Source organism: Amia ocellicauda, unplaced genomic scaffold (genome assembly GCF_036373705.1).
Source record: "Amia ocellicauda isolate fAmiCal2 unplaced genomic scaffold, fAmiCal2.hap1 HAP1_SCAFFOLD_30, whole genome shotgun sequence".
In the NCBI taxonomy this organism is placed as follows: domain Eukaryota; kingdom Metazoa; phylum Chordata; class Actinopteri; order Amiiformes; family Amiidae; genus Amia; species Amia ocellicauda.
The window spans coordinates 1271254-1297630 of NW_027102865.1; the positions used below are offsets into that span (position 1 = coordinate 1271254).

Genomic DNA, 26377 nt, shown 5'->3' on the forward strand with positions numbered 1-26377 from the left:
CTGTTATCTGAGCCCGAAGCCAGAGAGGCCTCTCTGCGACGAAGTTCAGATAAGTTTAACAGTTTGGAGTTCATGATTCATGACATTTGAGAAATCAATTAGAAATGTTAATCTGTGATTCATAACTCTAGAATGTGTAATATCATTTAGTTTTCTTAAATATAAATGTGTGTTGCATTAAACTGTTTTGTTGATAATTTTAGAAATAAAATCTGTCAACGCCGAGAAATATCTTCTCATTCCTGTTTAACTGTTTAGTCTGAAATTGACACAAGTTAATAGACACCAGATTATAGGTGGCCCTGCCTATCCTTAATCATTGAATAATAATCAGTTAAGGGAAATTGTGGTAACAAGTAATGATAGGATCTTTCTCTCCACCTAAACGTTAATGAGACTGATATATATATAACGAGAAGTTACCTGACATAAATACTAACCTGCGTAGTTATTTAATGTCTGACTAATAATACTAACAAGAGACTCACCTTCATCTTACTAACTGGTATTGTAGTCAATGTGTTTATAACCTCTTTTGTTTAACGATTTGTGTTATCATATGCGATCCCATGGTCTTTGATTTGGTCACGGAAGTGATTTGTCTTTGATTTGTTGATATAGAGTTGAATTTTAATTAGTTTTTCCCTTTTGTATAATTAGTGTAGTGCTACATTTAGTCTTTGTTTTGAATAAATTTGACAATTTATATCTTTGGAATTGGTGTCTGCGTCCAATTATTACAGAAATTGAGTTCTACAAGATTCCAGGATTCGTGATAAGGTGATACTATAAATTCACTTCTTTAATTGAAATTTATAAGTGTACCTTACGCTACAGGTGGAACGGGAGCTTCGTGCCCTGGATGTGCATCCCTCAAATCTCCATCAACTGCAAGATGCTATCCTATCAATATGGGCCAACATTTCTAAAGAATGCTTTCAGCACCTTGTTGAATCAATGCCACGTAGAATTAAGGCAGTTCTGAAGGCGAAAGGGGGTCAAACACAGTATTAGTATGGTGTTCCTAATAATCCTTTAGGTGAGTGTATATGGAAAAGGAACAATATGTGTACATCTCTGCATATGGTGCCCTAACAGATGTGCAAGTTACATGACAGACAGACACTCACACACACTTTCAAAGACAGACAGACAGACAGACACTCACACACACTTTCACACACTCACTTTCACAGACAGACAGACACAGACACAGACACACTCACTTTCACACAGAGACAGGCACATTTTCACACAGAGACAGACACACAAACACACACAAACAGACACAGACACACATACTTTGACAGACAGACAGACAGACACATGCATATTATGGGTCTTTGTTGGGTAGTGAAATGGGTAGCATCAGTCGCAGTGTGGGTAATGTCAGGGAGCCAATCATAGTCCCCGTTATTTGCATATCGTGGCGCAAAACATTCTGGGAAAAGCAACTAAACACGTTTAGTCATGTATTTGTCCATAGTTTACACATGAGATGAAAGAGACAGTATGACGTATTGAGCACCTGGGATTCCTCATGTGTATGTGAAGGGCAGAGGAACCGGATCCCAAGTGTGCGTCCCAGGTGCTATAGGTTTCAAAGCATGCAGGGGAATAGGCACCCCACCCTGACACATATAAAAGACTGGATAGGGAGATATAAATAGCAATAGGGAGACTCTTGTACTTGGTGTGGCTCTATCCATATAGTGGGGCCAGCAGGTGCAGCAATAGAAGCTCAGCCTGGGGAGATGGATTTAGCATTTCCTCTCCATTTTGATAACTATCCATAATCATTTCTGCAAAATACTTCTATGATACCTATGTATGTTTTTTACTTGTACTATATTATACTATCAAGTATCAGTGTACACATACAATGTGACCTGTTACATTAATACAGAGGCCACGGAAGGCCAGATCACTAATAGCCACTGTCCCCTGATATTACACTTTTTTACAATCACTTTGGCACTCATTTCAGAACCTTGATGTCATTTTTCAAAACTCTAGACACTAAACTCACACCCGATGATCAAAATGCACATTTTTCAAAACTCTAACACTTTTTTACAATTGCTTGGATACAATACACATCAACCTCAGATCATTTGTTCATTGAACTAAAATGACACAACTTAACATCAAAGTATTACCATTTCAAAATGCAATTCACACATTACATCTGAGATCACTGTCTATTCATTTCATTACAAAGATCTAACTATCAATTGATACAGCTGCTCAAAATGATAAGTGACTGTTGCATTACTCTTAATGCATAGTTTTATGGAAACTGACAAACAGTATTCCATGTTTCGATCATGAAAGTTTCAGGATAATGAGATCCATTGACACCAATAACCGAGGAGCATGGTTTCTTAGGGTTACCATAGACTTGACTGTGTCTTCTTGTTTGTGAAGGAACAGGACTGTGTTTTCCTGTCTGGGTTCCCGCAGGCTTAAGTGTGTTTGTAAACTGCAGCGTAGGTTTGACCTACTATTAGAAAAAAAAAGAAAAAGGAGCGCTAATTAATTGTTCAATATCTGATACGCCGGTGATAATATAAAATAACATGTTTATAGTTTATAGAAGTTTATAGTGTTTATGGTAAATGAAGAAAAGTCATTAAGTTATATACAAGTTCTATAAATGCAAACATTGAAAAGCATGTTTGTTGTTATTCCTATATAGGATTTAGTATTATTTGTGTTTTCTTGTTTTTTGCTATGTTTTCTCCCCTGTCGTTTATTGTTATTTTGCGGGCTTGCACGCCTTGGTTGTTGTGTACAAAACGATACATAGAAAATGGGAAAACGTGTTACTGTGTGGGAACAGCTCTAGTAAGACGGGCGACCCGCCACTTAAAGGTACACATGTAAGGTACATGTATGATAACTATGGAGTGAAGCGGTGCGTTTGACTGGACAATAGGTGACAGAAAATTAAGGTTTCCAGAAGATGGGACTTTTGATTCAGATAGACTTGAGCACCTAAAAACGGTTTTGCAAAATAGGAATACAAAGCATTAAGAAATGAGAAACCAAAGCTAGCTATCTTAAAACATTTGTTAGAGAAAAGAAAGAAAAGACAACAGGCATAATTCAATCTGAATGCCCCGAAGACAAATTAAAAATATATATATATATGTTTTTCAGTATAAATGACAGTCCTCAAGATACTGAAGGAAAATTACTAGATAAGTAATAAATAAGGGTAGTTTGAGACACTGCAGGTCAATATAACATGCCAACCAAAACCATGGTATCTGAATTTACTATGGATATAAATTAATATGTGTCTCTTTGTATGTTTGTACGTTTTCAGTTTGCGCAAGGTAAATGTCCATATTTTGACTTTTTCATGTACTGTATAGTCCAGAATATGACTAAGAGAGTCATAAGTCACAAATAGTTACAGAATGATAGCTAAAAAACGCCAGTTAAATATGTTGTAATAACAGACCTACAAGAAAGTCAGCATTTAACTGTACACAGAATGCTATTGCAAACAGAAATAATAATACAAAATTAAGTTATTTAAATAGGTCTTACGAATACAGAAGTTAAAAGTAACATGTTAGAAATGGAATTAGAGCCAAATTTAGAAATAGGAATCCGAGGCAACCACAAACATTCGGTGAAGGTTTCTTACATATTGATAAATAGATAACCAGATACTCCAGGAAATTAACGATGTGCTCATTTGGAAGCTATGAGTTCCACAATGAAGAGTTTTTAAATCCCTAGAAATAGATCCCTAAATACAATGTGTAGGTAAGAAATTAACTATTGATCAGTTCAATCTGGATTCGGGAACAGTTCTTCTGAACCTGTACTGGTGTAGATTGGACTTCAATAGGAGGAAGTGACACAATAAAGACATGAGCCGCGCAGGAGGACAGTCTTAGTGCCCACGCAGGTTCTTAGTTGGGGAAATCATTGACTGGACACATTTTTTGAAAATGTGCTTTCCTGAAGTACCTGGACATCATTATTGAGATCAATGAAAAGGCTTATTTTCCAAAGATTAAATACATTCATTAACTACAATAATGTAGTGAAATGTATATAAATAGTAATAATACAAATCGATCAAATATAACTTGCATTTTCTTGTAAGAAATTAGGAATAGGAGAAAGAACAGCTGTTGGGATGCAGTGCGATGTTATCCAAAATTGAAAGCGGTTGAGAAAGGAGAGTTTGTTCTGTGTGAGACAAATGTACTGCCACGAGAGACTCTGATGGTGATTGACTGGAATATGAGGGAAAATAATGAAGTTACTACAGGTATAACTAAAGGTGTAACATAACTAATTTAATGAAACATAGTCATGGCAAGTTATAAAACTGTTTGGAAATAGTCCTTTCACAAACAGAAATACCCTATCAATTAGGAAGAGGGGGGCAGGGGGCAAGGGCCGTATGTGCTCCTCTGCTCCCCCTGTTCGCCTGAGCAGACAAGCAGCCTGAGATGAGAGAGAGAGAGAGAGAGAGAGAGAGAGAGAAGTCAGAGACAAGGCAGAGACTGTAAGTACGTGTAAGGGTTCATAACTTATTACAAACAGAGCAAGAGTGTAATGAATGGTAATTTACACTGCTTGTATTAATAATGATAATAATATTGATGTTGATACAGACGAATACATCACATACTAGATGACAACCGCATAAAACTAATAATAATGAAAATAGGAATAATAGGAGTATGGAAATAATTTCAAATTATGGTTTATTGGTAAAAAATGAATTGAGAAACAAAGATTAATAACTGCCATCATTTACCCAACTACTATTAACTATGGTGTTGAAGGAGCTGCTGTAATAGTTATTGTAATGTTCTCAGGTATTTAAGTTAGATAAAAGGACAAAGATAAGCACATTGTTTTGAAACTTTGACAACTCCACACAAAAAGAGTATCTACACTAGGAAGTAAAGCTGATTCAATAAACACAGGAGATATGATGCTGCTGACGACAGCTGAGTGCTGTACTGAAATAATTTGATAAATGAGATAAATTGGAATCAAGATTATTATTATTTTGAATTGTCCCTTTACTAGAAACCTTATAGATTGTGCGAATGTCAACTAATGTGATAGAGATGCCTTTTATAAGGATGATCTCTGATGTTGTGTGAACCACACATTGTGTCTTCAGACTGATTTATTCCACATGGCAGATATGCATATTATGAATCGTGTCCTGAAGGAACCGATGTCTGACCCATATGGAGAAGATGCTGGTGTTCTTGTTGAGACACAGTAGGCCGAGGGCGCGGCTTTAAAGACAGCCTCACAGCAACTTGAACAGACCAATGCTGAGGTCCACTACGCTGAAGTGATGCTTGACTCAGTGGAGAAATAAGTTAAAATACTATAATTAAAGGTTTTCCAGATTATAGGAATCTACAATATATTGTGAAACTGCTCAGATGACGTCCGCAGTAGCACATATTCTTCTATTGATAGTTTAATTTATAATGTACTATTAGTGGAGATGTCACATTATTCAAATGAATAGAATGACAGCCATGAAGTCAGAATCAGTCCATTGCCCTTCACTTAAGATTTGTACAATGTATAATGTTTATAAATCAAAACGCAACAAATATATGTACAATACAGTTTACAAACTGAATTTGTAAAAAAGAATGTTTTGCTGACTTTTGTATTCTCTTTGAAGCAACAAAATGTATGTGTTATGTATGTCGTAACTAGGGTTTGACTTTTATGACCTGGGGCTGGATGAAATTTAATTTGAGATGCACTGTAAAAGCTCCAGGAAATTGCAACTGGCCACTGCACCTTCCATAAGAGAGCTCAAACATTTGCTAATGCATTGGTTGCCTCACAGGCACTCTTTCCCTGGTTTGCCCATGTGGCGCATGGTGTTGGCCACACGGGCAAAGGGGGGATGTGTGCATCAGTCTTTTAAATTGGTTTGCCCCAGGTTTTATAGTAACAGCTTAGCAATATTGTAGAACTTGCCACATTTGTCAAGCTCATAATCCTGCAATATGCAAATAGATTGTGTTCAAAAGCTTAAATGTTGTGGATATGAATATAGACTTGTAATAATATATAGGTGTTCTAAATGGGTTGAAGCCTATCCCGTAGGAAGGCTGAAGTAGTAAAAGTAGCAAAAATACAGTTAAGGGATGTTATATGTAGATTTCGCATTCCAGGGAAATTTCCAGTGATAGGAACACTCACTTCACTGGGACAATAGTGCAGGAACTATGCAAAGCCCTGCGAGGTAAACAACATTTTCACTGCCCCATCAGGCTCAGTCAGCTGGAGCAGTGGAGAAACAAAATGGGATATTAAAGAATAAGCTGTCTAATATATGCAAACAAACAGGACTCAAACGTCCAGATCCCCTTCCTATAGTCCTAATGACAATGAAATCGTCAGCAAATTGAGAAAAACAGGTCTTTCTCCGTGTGAGATTATTATGGGATGACTTATGAGACTCTCCATCACTCCTCCATTGTCTGTAAGGGAAATGGACATCCACTTGATGGATGATGCTATGTTGTCTTTTTGTATGGGACTAACACGTGCTTTCGAAGCTGTCCATTCACAGATGAAAGCCGCCCAGACTGAACCATCCCAGCAGGTTTACCACCCCTTCCAGCAAGATGACTGTGTATATCAAAGCACACAAGAGAAAGTCCTCCCAACAGCCCAGGTGGACAGGGCCCTACCAGGTGCTCCTGACCACCCACACAGCTGTGAAGTGCCTAGGAACGACGACATGGATCCACTCCTCACACTGCAAACTTGCCAATCGAGGCGATCAGCACAACCCTGGTGGAGAACAGAGGGATAAAGGAATTGTTCTTCCACATCAGATTTGACATTACTGTATGTATGCAGGCCCTTGTAATTGCTTTTCCAATACTGCCAACTGGTTATTGATGATTGATTTCACATTGTGGTACGAGTATCGAGTGAAATGCGTGCTATCCACCTCAACAACACAGCGATAACATGGAGCCGGCAGGTGATCCAGGTCACAATAGAGGTCAAGCAGTGGGAGGAGGAAGACGTGGTGGTCAAAGGTGTAGCGTAAGGTACACTTATAAAATTCAATTAAAGAAGTGAATTTATAGTATCACCTTATCACGAATCCTGGAATCTTGTAGAACTCATTTTCTGTAATAATTGGATGCAGACACCAATTCCAAAGATATAAATTGTCAAATTTATTCAAAAACAAAGACTAAATGTAGCACTACACTAATTATACAAAAGGGAAAAACTAATTAAAATTCAACTCTAGATCAACAAATCAAAGACAAATCACTTCCGTGACCAAATCAAAGACCATGGGATCGCATATGATAACACACAAATCATTAAACAAAAAAGGTTATAAACACATTGACTACAATACCGGTTAGTAAGACGAAGGTGAGTCTCTCATTAGTATTGTTAGTCAGACATTCAATAACTATGCAGGTTAGTATTTATGTCAGGTAACTTCTCGTTATATATATATATCAGTCTCATTAACGTTTAGGTGGAGAGAAAGATCCTATCATTACTTGTTACCACAATTTCCCTTAACTGATTATTATTCAATGATTAAGGATAGGCAGGGCCACCTATAATCTGGTGTCTATTAACTTGTGTCAATTTCAGACGTTGACAGATTTTATTTCTAAAATTATCAACAAAACAGTTGAATGCAACACACATTTATATTTAAGAAAACTAAATGATATTACACATTCTAGAGTTATGAATCACAGATTAACATTTCTAATTGATTTCTCAAATGTCATGAATCACAAACTCCAAACTGTTAAACTTATGTGAACTTCGTCGCAGAGAGGCCTCTCTGGCTTCGGGCTCAGATAACAGCACATGGCACGAGGTCCGTGTGGTTTGGAACAAAGGCAGTCCGGTTCGGCTTTGTCCAAGAACTTCCACTCAGTCGATGCACCTGGAAGTTGGGGTTTCGCGAATGTAGAGTCTTTTCCAAACAGATTTTCCACTGGTTTGAAGGCTCCAAGGTTGTGCACAAAATCTTCTTTGTAAGCAGGGTTCCACCGTAGTTACTTGAAGACAAAGTCTTTGAGGAAAGCAGGGCCCTGTTCGTTCCAAGGGTCAAGTTTCTTAAGACTCAAATAGCTATTTAAATGACTTTCGTATTCAGTCGACTTAGTCAATTGTCCAGCTGGATGGCTGGGCACAGGCGGGCAGCGCAGTCTGTAAAGTTCTTTATTTAATAAAGTCCTTTAAAAGAATTCTTCGTACGGCTCAATCTCCTTCTCCCAGTTTAACCCTTCTGTTGCTGGTAAAGACTTAGTTGGTTTCTGGTTCCGGTTCTGGCAACAGAGATACAAGTTGAGCTGTGGCAGCGAGTTACTGGTTTAGGTGAGAGAGAGAGAGAGATGCCGTGCGTTACCCTTTATACGCCTGTCAGATCAATAGGTGATTGGTTCTTTAGTTTGTGAGATTGGATTTCGGCTTCAGCCCCCAGTGTCCTATTGGAGGGGGGCTTGATTTATGACTGATGTCAATCCATGCCATCTTTTGGAAATGCCGGTTGGCACGGGTTCGTAGCTCTGTGTTGGGATTTCGGCTCTCGTCCATTTCAAAGAGTTTTTATTTCCTACAGGCCCCCTTCCCCAGACATCTCACAGCAGGGATTCCAAGCTATTTGGCCCATTCTCGGTGCCATCCTCCCAAGACTGTCACTTTGATGTAAACCAGTTCACATGCTGATGAGTTAAGGAAATCTGATAAATTTGGGGGGGAGAGGTCTTCTTTAGATCAGTGCTTCAGCTCAGAGCTAAAATGCTCTTATCAGAATACACCCAACATAACGCTACACTGGTTAATTCTGTTCTGGGAAAACCACAATCCTGCAGGTTTAATAAGTCTCTCTACACATCAGTCCCTGAGTACCTTCAACCAATGGTCATTTTGACCAATTAAGCCCAAGAATTGAGTCAATTAAGTTGTCAAGGACTACCCAGTGAAGACGTGAACTCACGACTAGGTCACACTGTGAGCTCACCAGAGCAGACATTACACTGAGCTCACTGTGAGCTCACTTAGCGCTTTTCCAGCGACATGGTGCCGGTGCTGGAGCCGGAGCTGCTGCTCGGCCTGGGATCCAGCTGATCTTTTTTGAACCGGCCCGCTTTTCCACCGGTTTTGACGTCACTGGATGTGGGCGTTCCCAAGCATGGAGTAGAAGTGGAGAAACACAGCAATAGTAATCAGCACCGAGGCGACTGCGTCTTTAAACCCCATTTAACATCACAATCAAACTCATTCCGCGTCTATGGCAAATCGTAACCCTAATGTTACAAATGTTCCCTAAATATGTGTTTTGCAGAATACACAAGCAAACGTTATGGAATATCAGCATTTTATCGACACACATGATAGAACTTATTGTTCTTTAACATTGATGAGAATAATTAACATGAATAAACTTACTGCTGAAGATGTAACCCTTACCCAGTGGCTAACCCTAACTATGTTACAAATGTTCCCTAAACACTTATTTTGCAGGATCAATAAAAAATTGTTAGGATTTTTTAAACTTTTACTGACACACATAGTTAATAGCAATGTGTTATAACTTTACCGAAAATAATAATCTGTATATCTTTAATTGTTTAGACGTTATTAAGATATAATGCATCTTTCACATAGGGAACATTTGTAACATGTTAGGAAAAACAAACAAATGATTTGAAAATATTCATAATTACAGCATACAATTTGTCAGGCTTCATAACAATGGTATTTATAACATACTCTGTAAAAATCAAGCAAATAGCATTTGTGGTTCACGAGAAAATATATATATATAATCAAAGCTATCAGACTATAGCAGCTGGTGTATGAAGACACATACGATTATACAGCATTATTTGGCAGCTTCGCAAGACCTAATTTGAAACGTTGTTGGTAAGTTAGATAATTAGTGGGGACCCTCTATTTGCAGTTCTTCCCCTCCATAATTGCTAAAATAAAGTTTTACTGACATTTTATTGACCCTACCACTGCATAGGGCACATCTGTAACATGAACGCTACTGAATGGCACATACATTGAAAACTACGGAGAACTGAGACAAATCCACTTTACACTTCGTAAATAATCTTAAAACGTTTCCAACCAAGGCAACACCCACTTGAAATACGTTCATTCTCATTTTTGGTAAACAAAAAGAGAGATTGTTACATATGTTCCCTATGATGCATCTACAGAGAGAGAGAGACAGACAGACACTAACTCTCTCTCTCTCTCTCTCTCTCTCTCAGCTGGGAGTGTGTGGGAGGGGTCTGCAGTGAGCAGGAGTGCTGCTGAGAGCTCTGTCCTTTGGCTGCGTTTTTTTGTTGCTTTACTTTTTTCAGTTTGTTTATTTTGTCTTCTGTTTTCAGTGCTTTTCTTATTGTGGGGGAACAGGGGAGGGGAGGGGGGAGTACCGGTAGTTCTTCCCGGGTCGGGGGGTCGGACCCCCTGAATGCGTCTTTTGAAAAACTGACCCGACGCCATGGAGTCAAGATCGCTCCGGTGCAGTTCTGCCCCCTAGAGCAGTGTGTGTTAGCGGTTGGGGAGGTAGCAGGGTGTGAAAATATCAAGTCTGCTGCCATTGTTATCTTCTTAAAAACCACTGATCTGCTCAATCAGCTAGTGGCTAATGGCACAGTGTTAGACGACACTTTCACCCCGGTGTTGCCGCTCACTGCTCCTGCCCGGAAGGTAACGCTGTCTAACGTCCCTCCGTTCATCCGCACCGGCTCGGGCAGCTGATGTCCGGCATTAAGAGGGTCCCGCTGGGCTGCAAAGCCCCGCAACTGAAACACGTCGTGTCCTTCCGAAGGCAGCTGTATATGATCCTCAATAACATCAATGAGGATCTTAATGTCTCCGAAGTTGGATCTCTCTTGCTGCCACCACCACGAAGATTGCTCTTTAGTAATGTTGGAAAGTCAAAGACAGCAACCGTCAGGGTTCTTGCATATGACGTATTCGTGCTGCACCTCTCTGCAAGGATCCAGGACAGTTTGTCAATGTAAACTCCAGTGCCTGGGAACTTTTCCACCTAAAAGACAATGGTAAATAAAAAACAAGTTTATCCCCAAACTATTCTTATATTATGTTAAGTGGAATACATTATCAGTAAGGCTGTGATTTTGTTACAGAAATGTGTTATTAAAGACCACAGTATGTCTCAATTCTAAGTTTATTAATTTACAGACATAATAAAGTCAGTGAATCTGTGACACCCATAATTCAATTACATTCTTATTATCAACTATAACTATGAATATAACTGATAATGTAGCATCATTAGATTGTTTACAACCAATATTTGTTTTCAATATATATATTTTTACCTTGTCTTTGTAATATTGTAGACCAAGAGTGTTATACCTGTTTTGGTGATTCTTTGTCAGATTCAGAACAATTTGCTGTGGGGCTGTCAGAACCACTTGATGGTGACACACTTTTGTCTTCATTGCTGATCAATGTGGCTTTTGTTACATTTTTTTTCAGATTGTCCAAAAGGTCTGGAATCTCTGGAGAAAAAAACCTTAGTATTAAATGATAATCATTTCTAGTAATATATTTAATGCAAAGTGAAAACAAAACCATCAATGCCTGCAATTATACTTGAGAGACTTGCTCTATGTTATTGGCAAACTGACCTTTTTGTGGGTCATTAACATTAGCTACAAAAAAAATAAAAAAGATAAAATACAAGAATTTCCAGGTCTAATGTAATGCATATAGTCATTAATGTAGGATTATGAAGTTATGTTGAAAAACTTTATTTAATAATCAGTATTATTAAACTATTAGACAGTGCACATTAAGAGTCTGTATTGTGGTTCTAGATTACTTCAGTATGATCAACTATAATACATTACTCTGGAATCTAAATTACTGAAGAATAACATTTATCAAGGTAAGGAATTATTTGCTATAAATAAAAAAACTTACCATCAACCATACGGTTTCGAAGACATTGGTTTTCATTTTTAAGTCTTGTGTTTTCCTTTTCGAGCTGCTTAACTTTTTGCTGTAGCTCAACTTCACTGGACTCTTTAAATGTCTGTAGAATATGACGGGATCTAATTCTTGAAGCTCCATCGGTTTTCTTTCTTATTTTGTGCTGTATTCAGAGAGGAAAAGAGTTTAAAATGAAAATATATATATATATGAATATGATTAAAAAAAAACAATCCTGCAATACATTTATTTAATATTTGCAGTAATTATCTCACCGGTAACTGTGGTTCATCAAGGTCACTATCATCTGAAATTTGAAGTTTTTTGTTTGGTTTAGGTACTCTTCATTTTAGGACAGGGCATTTTTGTTAGGTCATTAAGTTTTCTTCTTAGTTCGCCTTCTTTTCCTAAAATAAAAATAAAATAAATAAAACCCTGCATTATGTCCACAGATATTTGGGGATTATATTTATTTGTCATAAAAATACTGTGCTTTGACCACACAAATTAAGATGAACAGCCAACACTGAATCAAAACTGAAGTTAAATTATATCTGGTTTAATTTATTTTGTGATTTGGGGGATTTTATTGTAAAGCACAACACACAATAAATCGTTCTTACAAATGCCAGTCAAGTATGACGAGTTTTTAGCGCCCTCACCACCACCTACCATGTTATAAGAGTATGTTAGACGTACAACACATTAATAACTTAAACATTCATTTCAAATATACTGTGATTGTATATATCAAATAGCATGTAAAGACTTTAATGTTTTTTTTTTTTTAAATAAACATTGTTACCAGTCATAATGATCTGCGCTTCATGGACAGGCCATCCACCTTTTGGAGGTTTGTTCGTGTCTCTCCACTCTGCTCTGAAGTTTCGAGTCGTCTCTTCGTCATCATCAGCAATGCTGAATAAATCAAAATTGCGAAAGCAAGCAGTGGGAATCACGCTGTAAGAGTCTTTGTCGACCCCGCTTTCCCACTTCACCAACGCGTGCATCACCGCCATACTACCTTCACCTTCTCGTCCGTTTTTTCTGCGCCTTTTTCCCCCGACAAGTCACGGCACAAAAAACAGTCCCGCTCTGCATTCTGGTACTTGGCGTTCTTAATAACACCAACAGGGTGTAATCGCATAGACCACTCGAGTATAAAGTACTACATATCCCATCTGTTACAGTTTTTTTTCTTCTTCTGAAACTGCAAGCGCACTACATAAAGTTTGGCAAATGAAGAAATTTGGATGATGAGTTTACAATCTTATAAACAGTATTTAAGTAAACCTAGATATGCAATTCCAAAAAGAACAGCATCGAGATGGAGAAACAGGATACAAAAATAATAATACAATGTTTATACTTTTTGTATTTTAATTACAGTATGTAATTATTGCCTTTTGATTTACATTTACAGAAAAAGAACGGCGGCAAACGTGGACTACCCAACAAGAAGCAACAAAGTTACTAAAATATCAGATTCTCAGGTAAGCTTCATGCAGCCATACATGTATAATTATAAAATCAATCCAAAAAATAGACCTTGTTTACCCTACAACTGATTTGAGTGTTAATTCTATTTAAGATATAAAAAAATATTTTGTTTTCTGAACTAATAATCTGTGAACATTCTATTATCTCTATAATTTTAATTAATACATTTATTTTATTATTGGTGGAACATTATATTTTTCAGCTCAGATGATTTCACGTACCATCAATTTTTCTGTTAATAAATGTGCAAAAACAAATCAGATGGATAGGCCCCTACATATGAACATTAAGTTAAAGGCCTAGAGTGAGTGTTCTTCACTTCCAGTCATGGCGGGCCACAATCCAGCTCTTTGTAACTCATCAACAACCAAAGACCTGGGAAAAGGGTTAAATGGCTTCAGTTAAGCCAATTAGGTAATTAAGAGCTCAACTGGAAAAAAAACAGCAGGCATAGGGGTACTTTAGGACCACAGTCACTGATATAACCTACAATGTTGTTGTAATGAAAATCAGCAGACAGTGGGCCTCCTCCAGGACTAAGGTTGAGAAGCACTGGTCTTGAAGACCACAATAACAATCGACCTCAAGGGCTAGGGATATTCGAGGTGATGCTAAACCAGTCCTGAATGTTTAAATATAATGTTATTTTCTTGTAGTGTGCCGTTGCTGTTAATGCAACCAGTTATATTGAGCCATCAAATACAGAAGCTGACGAAAGACATCAACATGTAAATTTAGTTGTAAATTTAAAGTGTGTGTGAAAAGTATTTTGTATATGGAGATTAACCCATAGTTTCACAGATAAATTGTGGACCAGTGATATTCAGGATCTTCAAAACAAGTCCTGAATGCTCAAACTTAACACTTCTTTTTTTAGAGTGTCATTGCTGTCAATCCAGCCAGTGATGTGGAGCCATCAGACACAGAAGCTGATGAAAAACAACATGTAAATTTCCTAAATTAATATGGTGCATCAAAATACTTATTTAGCACTTTCAACTGTTTCTTTGTGATTCCTAAAATTACTTTACAGGCTGGGGCTGGGGGAAGACACTGCGCCCGCCTGGAGAAGCCTGTACAAGCCCCCCTCAATAAGAGAGCTGGCAATCTGCAGTGGAGGGTGTTACACACCATTATTGCTGTCAATTCTTTTATTACTGTTCTTAACCCTGCTGTGTCCGACGCCTGCCCATTCTGTGCTCAGAGAGAGACCGTGTTTCACTGTTTCAGCACTTGCTCTCGGTTGTCACCCATTTTTAGTCTTTTAACTCGTCTTTTTACTGATCTTAACCTGATTTTTAACACAAAGGTTTTTATTTTAGGGGCGCGATACACCAGAAGGACCAAACATGTGGACCAGCTGGTAAACTTCTTGCTGGGCCAGGCTAAAATGGCCGTCTATAAGACTAGGAAGAACAGAGTGTGTGGGGAGGGCAGTGAGGATGCAGTGAGAGTGTTTGCCATGCTGGTCAAGTGCAGAGTCAGACTAGAGTTTAACTATTACAGGCTGATGAATGATTTGGAGAGTTTTGAACAGGTCTGGTGTATTAATGATGCCCTTTGTGAATTGTATGACGGGGAGTTGGTTTTTATTATGTAATTCATTTATAGGGTTTAGTATTTGATGGTTGTTTTGTTGTGTGTATTGGGTTGCTTTCTTTAAAAGTGTACAGATCAGTGGCGGAGTTAATGCTTGTTGGGGGGAGACAAACAAAGGGGAACACTATTTTTTATTTATTTATTTATTTTCTTTTGTATGAATTATTGCGTGTTGCAAACAGGCAATGAAGTCTGATAAAAGTCAAAAAGTCTCTCTCTCTCTCACACACACACACACAGCCAGCAAGACACACAGAGCCAGCCAGCTCAGCGATGACATCACAAACATCTCTCTCAGGTGACTCCTATGACATCACAGAGCACGTACATTCCGTTGCTTGCCGTCTGTCAACCACTCAGTCACTGCCAGCCAGACTGGCTGGCTGACTGGATGGTGGGGCTGCTTGCTGCTGCTGCGTACCTCAGCAAGCTTATTTGCTTGACCGGCCTTCCTCCTCCGCCCACATGCCCACCTATGTCCGATCTGCTGTTCACCTGGATCACAGCTCCGCCCCAACAAGGCAGAGCCTCCCAAGAATGGTACAAACTCACCCACGATCCCCTCCACGGAAAGCTATAGCAAAAGGCAAAAGCATTATACGTAATGAAGAGGAACCCGAGTCCAAGACGCATCCGACCAGCCATACATATTTGTGTGTATTAAAGATCACATTTTATTACATTTAGATTTTCTGTACTTTATTACATCTTTTTGTGATTTTTAAATGTATTGTTTCTTTTCCTTATATATGTATGTATGTATGTATGTATGTGTGTGTGTGTCTGTGTGAAAGTGTATGTGTTTGTGTGGGTGTGACAGTGTGTATGAGTGTCTGTCTGTCATGTAACTCGCACATCTGTGAGGGCACCATTTTTGCAGAAAGAGATGTACACATTTTGGAGCAACATATGCTGCCATCCAGACATCGTCTTTTCCAGGGACATCCCTGCATTTTTCAGCAGGATAACGCCAAACCACATTCTGCCCAGATTTCAAGCGCATGGTTGCATAGGCAGGGTGCTAGCATGGCCTGCCTGCAGTCCTGACCTGTCTCCGAATTGAGAATGTGTGGCGCACTATGAAGTGCAAATTAAGACAACGAAGGCCCTGTGCAGTTGCGCAGCTGAGGAAATGCATAATGGATGAATGGGGGGAAATCCCACTTGCTAAACTTAACCAAGTGGTGTCTTCAGTGCCCAAGTGCTTAATAAGTGTTATTAAAAGAAAAGGTGATGTTACATAGTGGTAAACAGTCGACTGTCCCAACTTTCTTGGTTTCTTTTCACTGCTAATGAGATGCTGTAGAGTGAGTTAGTTATATTGCTTTCAGGAGCTCTAATCGTATTGATGAGTTCATGCAGCATTTGTAATTGAATTTCAAAAAGAAATCCTTGCTGTCTGGCCTGTGTGTATGAGATGTACTCTGTCAATCTTTGGCTAACAACTGAAACATTGGTAGAACAGAAATGGCAACATAAAAAAGAAAAGTACATTTTAAAAGAGCACATTAAATAGGATGAATATACAGTTTTTTACAATCACTTTGTCACTAATTTCAGAACCTTGATGTCATTTTTCAAAACTCTAGACACAAAACTCAAAACGGTCATCACTTGTAACACAGGCTGTCCAATGTTCAAAACATTGCATTGTGCATTCATATCTTTAAAGAAACCTTGCACTTGCAGACTTGTTGGTTCAAATAATTCATTTATCATGAAATACCATAGTAACATTTATTTAGATCACCCACACAGAAGATACCGATAGTTTCACTGTGTAGTTGTTCGTACAATCATTAAATATTGTAGTACAAAATATGTGATACATGTTTCATTATGGTACTACACATAAATACATCACTGTAAAAGGACTAGTAGAGAGAATACTACAGACACAGTGGAATCATTGAACAAAATCTGAAATGTATTGATGCAATACAATCAAATCACACCATAGGTTTCTTTGAAGCCATGCAACAATAATTAGCTACAAAAAAGAACAAAACTACAGTAAAATATCAACTGCAGTGTTCCTCACCTGGCTTAGTGTAAAACAAAGGATTGATTACTGTACTTCTGAATTTCCATCAGCCCTGTGTTCAGGTTCAGGTTCTCACAACCATTTTTCACAAGAGGCATCTTGAAACTGAACATACCTGAACATACTCAGTCATCAGCTGCTTCACTCTGTCTGCATTTCTTTCAAAAGGCACACTATACTCTGTGCTACACATTGGTATGCAGTATACAGTCATTTGACAATTGAGAGTAGCCTAATGTTTAGTGCATGCTGAAGACTTGCCGCTTCTCAGTACGGAAATTTCTGATGATTGAGGCCACAGTTGATCCTGAGTTGATTCTGAGGTTTGATTGAATCATTGTAGCTGCCTCAGTCATGGTCATGCCATGATTTACAACATGCTCTACAACTATTTCTCGGATTTCACTGGACACTATTTGCTGTTGCTGCCGCTGTCTGGTCCGTGGCCTTGTCCTCTACCACGTTCCCCCAACAACTCTCAAATGAGGCCCATGGCTGCCTCTCTGGTGAGGCCTAAGCCCTCCTCTATGACGAGGCCCACGACCACCTCTCAGAAGGGGTGCATGTCCCCTTCCATTCCTTTGACCACCACGTCTTCCTCCTCCCACTGCTTGACCTCTATTGTGACCTGGATGACTTGCCGGCTCCATGTTATCACTGTGTTGCTGGGGTGGATAGCACTCATTTCACTCGATACTCGTACCACAATGTGAAATCAATCATCAATAACCAGTTGGCAGTATTGGAAAAGCAATTACAAGGGCCTGCATACATACAGTAATGTCAAATCTGATGTGGAAGAACAATCATCTTCAACCAGGTTGGAGCGTTAGTTGCAATGCCTTTAATACACGCAGCGTGGAGAGGAACAGTGACTCAAGTAGATCCCAAAGTCGCTCTGCCTTCATTTTAACAGTCAGAGCTTTTATACACAAAAATCAAAGAGCTGGTTATAATCAGAAAGTCATTACTATGTTATCTTAAAAGTTAGCTAAGCAGAATTTATATCATTATAGGACAGAGTTCATAGATCAACACATGGATTAGGGAGCAGGCACTTCAATCATACTGTTTGACATTGTCTCCAAGATTCTCATCGTAAATAACAAACAGAAATCAAACTACCTTCTGGCCTGACCTTCTAGCTTGACCTTATCTTTCTTAAGTATACAAGAGAGAAAAACAGGTATTAGAGAAAAAATTTCTAACTTTCCTTCCACACTGCAAACATGGTGTGGAAAAGTGCTACATGATGATGAATGATGATGAAATATTACATCCATAGATAATGTAGTCCAACTGGTTCATGCTCCTCGTTTATTGATGTCAATGGATCTCATTATCCTGAAACTTTCATGATCGAAACATGGAATACTGTTTGTCAGTTTCCATAAAACTATGCATTAAGAGTAATGCAACAGTCACTTATCATTTTGAGCAGCTGTATCAATTGATAGTTAGATCTTTGTAATGAAATGAATAGACAGTGATCTCAGATGTAATGTGTGAATTGCATTTTGAAATGGTAATACTTTGATGTTAAGTTGTGTCATTTTAGTTCAATGAACAAATGATCTGAGGTTGATGTGTATTGTATCCAAGCAATTGTAAAAAAGTGTTAGAGTTTTGAAAAATGTGCATTTTGATCATCGGGTGTGAGTTTAGTGTCTAGAGTTTTGAAAAATGACATCAAGGTTCTGAAATGAGTGCCAAAGTGATTGTAAAAAAGTGTAATATCAGGGGACAGTGGCTATTAGTGATCTGGCCTTCCGTGGCCTCTGTGTTAATGTAACAGGTCACATTGTATGTGTACACTGATACTTGATAGTATAATATAGTACAAGTAAAAAACATACATAGGTATCATAGAAGTATTTTGCAGAAATGATTATGGATAGTTATCAAAATGGAGAGGAAATGCTAAATCCAGTCTCCCCAGGCTGAGCTTCTATTGCTACACCTGCTAAGTGGCTGCTGGTATTAAGTAAGAGTATTAAGAGCTACGATGAAGTTACCCAGGAGACGTAAAAAGCTTGCAGTACCTAGTTTTTCCAGGAGGTCACCAATCCAAATACTGACCAGGTCCTGCCACGTTTTGCTTCCTAGATCTGACAAGATCGGGCGCGTTCAGGACGGTGTGGCCGCAAGCCAAAAAGCCTGGCTGCATGATATCTCTTAAAGGCTGGCGGGTATTGACGGAACTTCCAGCAAAAAAAAATAAAAAAAAAAAATGAAAAAGAAAAATGGAGGGAAAAATATCAGTGCAGCAAAGGGTGTTGAAAGTAGACGGGTACGAGTACAATACTTCAATTATATCTCCTCCAGACAGATAGAGAGTATAAAGAGCAACGATAAAGTTACCCAGGAGACGTAAAAGCTTGCAGCACTAGGTATTTCCAGGAGGTCTCACAATCAAGTACTGACCAGGTCCTGCCCCGTTTAGCTTCCGAGATCTGACGAGATCGGGCGCGTTCAGGATGGTGTGGCCGCAAGCCGAGATGCCTGGCTGCATGATGTCTCTTAAAGGCTGGCGGGTATTGACGGAACTGCCAGCAAAAAAAAAAAAGAAAAATAAAGGGAAAAATACCAGTGCAGCAAAGGGTGTTGTAAGTAGCCGGGTACGTGTACAATTCTTCAATTATATCTCCTGGAGACAGAAAGAGAGTATTAAGAGCTACGATGAAGTTCCCCAGGACACGTAAAAAGCTGGCAGCACCTGGTATTTCCAGAAGATCTCCCATCCAAGTACTGACCAGGTCCTGCCCCGTTTAGTTTCCGAGATCTTCCGAGATCGGGCGCGTTCAGGACTGTGTGTCCGCAAGCCAAGAGGCCTCGTTGCATGATGTCTCTTAAAGGCTGGCGGATATTGAAGGAACTTCCAGAAATAATAATAAAGAAAAAGAAAAATGGAGGGAAAAATATCAGTGCAGCAATGGGTGTTGAAAGTAGCCGGGTACGTGTACAATACTTCAATTATATCTCCTCCAGACAGAAAGAGAGTATTAAGAGCTACGATAAACTTACCCAGCAGACGTAAAAAGCTTGCAGCACCTGGTATTTCCAGGAGGTCTTCCATCCAAGTACTGACCAGGCCCTGCCCCATTCAGTTTCCGAGATCTGACGAGATCGGGCGCGTTCAGGATGGTGTGGCCGCAAGCCGAGATCCTGGCTGCATGATGTCTCTTAAAGGCTGTCGGGTATTGACGGAACTGCCAGCAAAAAAAAAAAAGAGAAATGGAGGGAGAAATACCAGTGCAGCAAAGGGTGTTGAAAGTAGCCGGGTACGTGTACAATACTTCAATTATATCTCCTCCAGACAGAAAGAGAGTATTAAGAGCTACGATAAAGTTACCCAGGAGACGTAAAAGCTTGCAGCACCAGGTATTTCCAGGAGGTCTCACATTCAAGTACTGACCAGGTCCTGCCCCGTTTAGCTTCCGAGATCTGACGAGATCGGGCGCGTTCAGGATGGTGTGGCCGCAAGCCAAGACGCCTGGCTGCATGATGTCTCTTAAAGGCTGGCGGGTATTGACGGAACTGCCAGCAAATAAATAAAAGAAAAATAGAGGGAAAAATATCAGTGCAGCAAAGGGTGTTGAAATTAGCCGGGTACGTGTACAATTCTTCAATTATATCTCCTCCAGACTGAAAGAGAGTATTAAGAGCTACGATGAAGTTACCCAGGAGACGTAAAAAGCTCGCAGCACCTGGTATTTCCAGGAGGTCACCCATCCAAGTACTCACCAGGCCCTGCCCCGTTTAGAATCTGAGATATGACGAGATCGGGCGCGTTCAGGACGGTGTGGCCGCAAACCAAAAGGCCTGGCTGCATGATGTCTCTTAAAGGCTGGAGGGTATTGACGGAACTTCCAGCAAAAAAAAAAGAAAAAAGAAAAATGGAGGGAAAAATATCAGTGCAGCAAAGGGTGTTGAAAGTAGCCGGGTACGTGTACAATTCTTCAATTATATCTCCTCCAGACAGAAAGAGAGTATTAAGAGCTACGATGAAGTTACCCAGTAGACGTAAAAAGCTTGCAGCAGCTGGTATTTCCAGGAGGTCACCCATTCAAGCACTAACCAGGCCCTGTCCCGTTTAGCTTCCGAGATCTGACGAGATCGGGCGCGTTCAGGACGGTGTGGCTTCAAACCGAGAAGCCTGGCTGCCTGATGTCTCATAAAGGCTGGCGGGTATTGACGGACCTTCCAGCAAAAAAAAAAGAAAAAAGAAAAATGGAGGGAAAAATATCAGTGCAGCAAAGGGTGTTAGAAAGTTGCCGGGTACGTGTACATTTCTTCAATTGTATCTCCTCCAGACAGAAAGAGATTATTAACAGCTACGATGAAGTTACCCAAGAGACGTAATAAGCTTGCAGTACCTAGTTTTTCCAGGAGGTCACCAATCCAAATACTGACCAGGCCCTGCCACGTTTTGCTTCCAAGATATGACAAGATCGGGCTCGTTCAGGACGGTGTGGCCGCAAGCCAAAAAGCCTGGCTGCATGATGTCTCTTAAAGGCTGGCGGGTATTGACGGAACTTCAAGCAAAAAAAAGAGAAATGGAGGGAAAAATATCAGTGCAGCAAAGGCTGTTGAAAGTTGCCGGGTACGTGTACAATTCCTCAATTATAACACCTCCAGACAGAAAGAGAGTATTACGAGCTACGATGAAGTTACCCAGGAGACGTAAAAAGCTTGCAGCACCTGGTACTTCCAGGAGGTCACCCATCCAAGTACTGACCAGGACCTGCCCCGTTCAGCTTACGCGATCTGACGAGATCGAGCGCGTTCAGGACGGTGTGGACACAAGCCGAGAAGCATGGCTGCATGATGTCTCTAAATGGTTGGCGGGTATTGACGGAACTTCCAGCAAAAAAAAAAAAAAAAGAAAAACGGAGGGAAAAATATCAGTGCAGCAAGGGATGTTGAAAGTAGCCAGGTACGTGTACAATACTTCAATTATATCTCCTCCAGACAGAAAGAGAGTATTAAGAGCTACGATAAAGTTACACAGGATACGTAAAAAGCTTTTATCACCTGGTATTTCCAGGAGGTCACCCATCCAAGTACTAACCAGGCCCTGGCCCGTTTAGTTTCCAAGGTCTGACGAGATGGGGCGCATTCTGGACGGTGTGGCCGCAAGCCAAGAGGCCTGGCTGCATGATGTCTCTAAATGGCTGGAGGGTATTGACAGAACTTCCAGCAAAAAAAAAAGAAAAAAGATAAATGGAGGGAAAAATATCAGTGCAGCAAAGGGTGTTAAAAGTAGCCGGGTACGTGTACAATACTTCAATTATATCTCCTCCAGACAGAAAGAGACTATTAAGAGCTACGATGAAGTTACCCAGGAGACGTAAAAGCTTGCAGCACCAGGTATTTCTAGGAGGTCTCACATTCAAGTACTGACCAGGTCCTGCCCCGTTTAGCTTCCGAGATCTGATGAGTTCGGGCGCGTTCAGGACAATGTGTCCGCATGCCAAGAGGCCTGGCTGCATGATGTCTCTTAAAGGCTGGAGGGTATTGACAGAACTTCCAGCAAAAGAAAAAAGAAAAAAGAAAAATGGAGGGAAAAATACCACTGCAGCAAAGGGTGTTGAAAGTAGCTGGGTACGTGTACAATTCTTCAATTATATCTCCTCCAGACAGAAAAAGAGAATGAAGAGCTATGATAAACTTACCCAGGAGACGTATAAAGCTTGCAGCACCTGGTATTTCCAGGAGGTCACCCATCCAAGTACTGACCAGGACCTGCCCCGTTCAGCTTACGCGATCTGACGAGATCGAGCGCTTTCAGGACGGTGTGGACACAAGCCGAGAAGCCTGGCTGCATGATGTCTCTTAATGGTTGGCGGGTATTGACGGAACTTCCAGCAAAAAAAAAAAAAAAGAAAAACGGAGGGAAAAATATCAGTGCAGCAAAGGATGTTGAAAGTAGCCAGGTACGTGTACAATACTTCAATTATATCTCCTCCAGACAGAAAGAGAGTATTAAGAGCTACGATGAAGTTACCCAGGAGACGTAAAAGCTTGCATCACCTGGTATTTCCAGGAGGTCACCCATCCAAGTACTAACCAGGGCCTGGCCCGTTTAGTTTCCAAGGTCTGACGAGATGGGGCGCGTTCTGGACGGTGTGGCCGCAAGCCAAGAAGCCTGGCTGCATGATGTCTCTAAATGGCTGGAGGGTATTGACAGAACTTCCAGCAAAAAAAAATGAAAAAAGAAAAATGGAGGGAAAAATACCACTGCAGCAAAGGGTATTGAAAGTAGCTGGGTACGTGTACAATTCTTCAATTATATCTCCTCCAGACAGAAAAAGAGAATGAAGAGCTATGATAAACTTACCCAGGAGACGTAAAAAGCTTGCAGCACCAGGTATTTCCACGAGTTCTCACATTCAAGTACTGACCAGGTCCTGCCCCGTTTAGTTTCCGAGATCTGACGAGATCGGGCGCGTTCAGGACGGTGTGGCCACAAGCCGAGACGCCTGGCTGCATGATGTCTCTTAAAGGCTGGCGGGTATTGACGGAATTTCCAGCATAAAAAAAAAAAAAAAAAATAGAAAAATGGAGGGAAAAATATCAGTGCAGGAAAGGGTGTTGAAAGTAGCCGGGTACGTGTACAATTCTTCAATTATATCTCCTCCAGACTGAAAGAGAGTATTAAGAGCTACGATAAAGTTACCCAGGAGACGTAAAAGCTTGCAGCACCAGGTATTTCCAGGAGGTCTCACATTCAAGTACTGACCAGGTCCTGCCCCGTTTAGCTTCCGAGATCTGACGAGATCGGGCGCGTTCAGGACGGTGTGGCCGCAAGCTGAGATGCCTGGCTGCATGATGTCTCTTAAAGGCTGGCGGGTATTGACGGAATTTCCAGAAAAAAAAAAAAAAAAAAAAATAGAAAAATGGAGGGAAAAATATCAGTGCAGGAAAGGGTGTTGAAAGTAGCCTAGTACGTGTACAATTCTTCAATTATATCTCCTCCAGACTGAAAGAAAGTATTAAGAGTTACGATGAAGTTACCCAGGAGACGAAAAAAGCTTGCAGCACCTGGTATTTCCAAGAGGTCACCCTTCCAAGTACTGACCAGGCCCTGCCCCGTTTAGCTTCCGAGATCTAACGAGATCGGGCGCGTTCAGGACGGTGTGGCCGCAAGCCGAGAGCCCTGGCTGCATGATGTCTCTTAAAGGCTGGAGGGTATTGACGGAACTTCCAACAAAAAAAAAAGAAAAAAAAAAAAGAAAAATGGATGGAAAAATATCAGTGCAGCAAAGGGTGTTGACAGTAGCCGGGTACGTGTACAATACTTCAATTATATCTACTCCAGACAGAAAGAGAGTATTAAGAGCTACGATGAAGTTACCCAGGAGACGTAAGAAGCTTGCAGCACCTGGTATTTCCTGGATGTCACCCATCCAAATAATGACCAGGCCCTGTCACATATTGCTTCTAAGATCTGACAAGATCGGGCGCGTTCAGGACGGTGTGGCCGCAAGCCAAGAGGCCTGGTTGCATGATGTCTCTTAAAGGCTGGCGGGTATTGACGGAACTTCCAGAAAAAATAAAAAAGTAAAAGAAAAATGGAGGGAAAAATATCAGTGCAGCAAAGGGAGTTGAAAGTATTCGGGTACTTGTACAATTCTTCAAATTTACCTCCTCCAGACAGAAAGAGAGTATTAAGAGCTACGATGAAGTTACCCAGGAAACGTTAAAAGCTTGCAGCACCTGGTATTTCCAGGAGGTCACGCATCCAAGTAGTGACCAGGCTCTGCCCTGTTTAGCTTCCACGATCTGACGAGATCAGCGGGTGTAGGACGGTGTGGTCGCAAGCCAAGAGGTCTGGCAGCATGATGTCTCTTAAAGGCTGGAGGGTATTGACGGAACTTCCATCAAAAGAAAAAAGAAAAAAGAAAAATGGAGGGAAAAATGTCAGTGCAGGAAAGGGTGTTGAAAGTAGCCGGGTACGTGTACAATTCTCCAATTATATATCCTCCAGACAGAGAGAGAGTATTAAGAGCTACGATAAAGTTACCCAGGAGACGTAAAAAGCTTGCAGCACCAGGTATTTCCAGGAGGTCTCCCATCCAAGTACTGACAAGGCCCTGCCCCGTTTAGCTTCCGAGATCGGGCGCGTTCAGGACGGTGTGGCCGCAAGCCAAAAGACCTGGCTGCATGATGTCTCTTAAAGGCTGGAGGGTATTGATGGAACTTCCAGCAAAATACAAAAGACAAAAGAAAAATGGAGGGAAAAATGTCAGTGCAGCAAAGGGTGTTGAAAGTAGCCGGGTACGTGTACAATTCTCCAATTATATATCCTCCAGACAGAGAGAGAGTATTAAGAGCTACGATAAAGTTACCCAGGAGACGTAAAAGCTTGCAGCACCTGGTATTTCTAGGAGGTCTCCCATCCAAGTACTGACCAGGCCCTGCCCCGTTTAGCTTCCGAGATCTGACGAGATCGGGCGCGTTCAGGATGGTGTGGCCGCAAGCCGAGAGGCCTGGCTGCATGATGTCTCTTAAAGGTTGGCGGGTATTGACGGAACTTCCAGCAAAAAAAAAAAAAAAAAAGAAAAATGGATGGAAAAATATCAGTGCAGCAAATGGTGTTGACAGTAGCTGGGTACGTGTACAATACTTCAATTATATCTCCTCCAGACAGATAGAGAGTATTAAGAGCTACGATAAAGTTACCCAGGAGACGTAAAAGCTTGCAGCACCAGGTATTTCCAGGAGGTCTCACTTTCATGTACTGTCCAGGTCCTGCCCCGTTTAGCTTCCGAGATCTGACGAGATCGGGCGCGTTCAGGATGGTGTGGCCGCAAGCCGAGATGCCTGGCTGCATGATGTCTCTTAAAGGCTGGAGGGTATTGACGGAACTTCCAGCTAAATAAAAAAGAAAAAAGAAAAATGGAGGGAAAAATATCAGTGCAGCAAAGGGTGTTGAAAGTAGCCGGGTATGTGTACAATTCTTCAATTATATCTCCTCCAGACAGAAAGAGAGTATTTAGAGCTACGATAAAGTTACCCAGGAGACGAAATAACTTGCAGCACCTGATATCTCCAGGAGGTCACCCATCCAAGTACTGACGAGCCCTTGCCCCGTTTAGCTTCCGAGATCTGATGAGATTGGGCGCGTTCAGGACGGTGTGGCCGCAAGCCAAGAGGCCTGGCTGCATGATGTCTCTTAAAGGCTGACGGGTATTGACGGAACTTCCAGCAAAAAAAAAATGGATAAAGAAAAATGGA

General features: G+C 40.6%; 3 non-coding genes and 17 pseudogenes across 3 annotated transcripts; all 20 read right to left on the bottom strand.

Moving 5' to 3' along the window:
• Nucleotides 1–15602: 15602 nt before the first annotated feature.
• On the bottom strand, nt 15603–15717 carry LOC136729279 (U5 spliceosomal RNA). The gene has a single exon (XR_010808891.1). It is a non-coding gene; the product is annotated as a U5 spliceosomal RNA (small nuclear RNA).
• Nucleotides 15718–19167: 3450 nt separating this feature from the next.
• LOC136729180 (uncharacterized) lies at nt 19168–19286 on the bottom strand (annotated as a pseudogene).
• Nucleotides 19287–19512: 226 nt separating this feature from the next.
• LOC136729763 (uncharacterized) lies at nt 19513–19631 on the bottom strand (annotated as a pseudogene).
• A 210-nt stretch (nt 19632–19841) lies between these two features.
• LOC136729229 (uncharacterized) lies at nt 19842–19960 on the bottom strand (annotated as a pseudogene).
• A 216-nt stretch (nt 19961–20176) lies between these two features.
• LOC136729718 (uncharacterized) lies at nt 20177–20295 on the bottom strand (annotated as a pseudogene).
• Nucleotides 20296–20503: 208 nt separating this feature from the next.
• LOC136729489 (uncharacterized) lies at nt 20504–20622 on the bottom strand (annotated as a pseudogene).
• Nucleotides 20623–20832: 210 nt separating this feature from the next.
• Nucleotides 20833–20951, bottom strand: LOC136729091 (uncharacterized; annotated as a pseudogene).
• Nucleotides 20952–21166: 215 nt separating this feature from the next.
• LOC136729759 (uncharacterized) lies at nt 21167–21285 on the bottom strand (annotated as a pseudogene).
• A 541-nt stretch (nt 21286–21826) lies between these two features.
• LOC136729129 (uncharacterized) lies at nt 21827–21945 on the bottom strand (annotated as a pseudogene).
• A 214-nt stretch (nt 21946–22159) lies between these two features.
• On the bottom strand, nt 22160–22278 carry LOC136729204 (uncharacterized; annotated as a pseudogene).
• A 214-nt stretch (nt 22279–22492) lies between these two features.
• LOC136729166 (uncharacterized) lies at nt 22493–22611 on the bottom strand (annotated as a pseudogene).
• Nucleotides 22612–22827: 216 nt separating this feature from the next.
• LOC136729047 (uncharacterized) lies at nt 22828–22946 on the bottom strand (annotated as a pseudogene).
• A 212-nt stretch (nt 22947–23158) lies between these two features.
• On the bottom strand, nt 23159–23277 carry LOC136729102 (uncharacterized; annotated as a pseudogene).
• A 215-nt stretch (nt 23278–23492) lies between these two features.
• On the bottom strand, nt 23493–23611 carry LOC136729633 (uncharacterized; annotated as a pseudogene).
• Nucleotides 23612–23830: 219 nt separating this feature from the next.
• On the bottom strand, nt 23831–23949 carry LOC136729504 (uncharacterized; annotated as a pseudogene).
• A 220-nt stretch (nt 23950–24169) lies between these two features.
• On the bottom strand, nt 24170–24288 carry LOC136729273 (5S ribosomal RNA). Its single transcript, XR_010808885.1, has one exon. It is a non-coding gene; the product is annotated as a 5S ribosomal RNA (ribosomal RNA).
• An 890-nt stretch (nt 24289–25178) lies between these two features.
• Nucleotides 25179–25287, bottom strand: LOC136729042 (uncharacterized; annotated as a pseudogene).
• Nucleotides 25288–25502: 215 nt separating this feature from the next.
• LOC136729655 (5S ribosomal RNA) lies at nt 25503–25621 on the bottom strand. Its single transcript, XR_010809048.1, has one exon. It is a non-coding gene; the product is annotated as a 5S ribosomal RNA (ribosomal RNA).
• Nucleotides 25622–25836: 215 nt separating this feature from the next.
• Nucleotides 25837–25955, bottom strand: LOC136728842 (uncharacterized; annotated as a pseudogene).
• Nucleotides 25956–26170: 215 nt separating this feature from the next.
• LOC136729127 (uncharacterized) lies at nt 26171–26289 on the bottom strand (annotated as a pseudogene).
• Nucleotides 26290–26377: the final 88 nt, after the last annotated feature.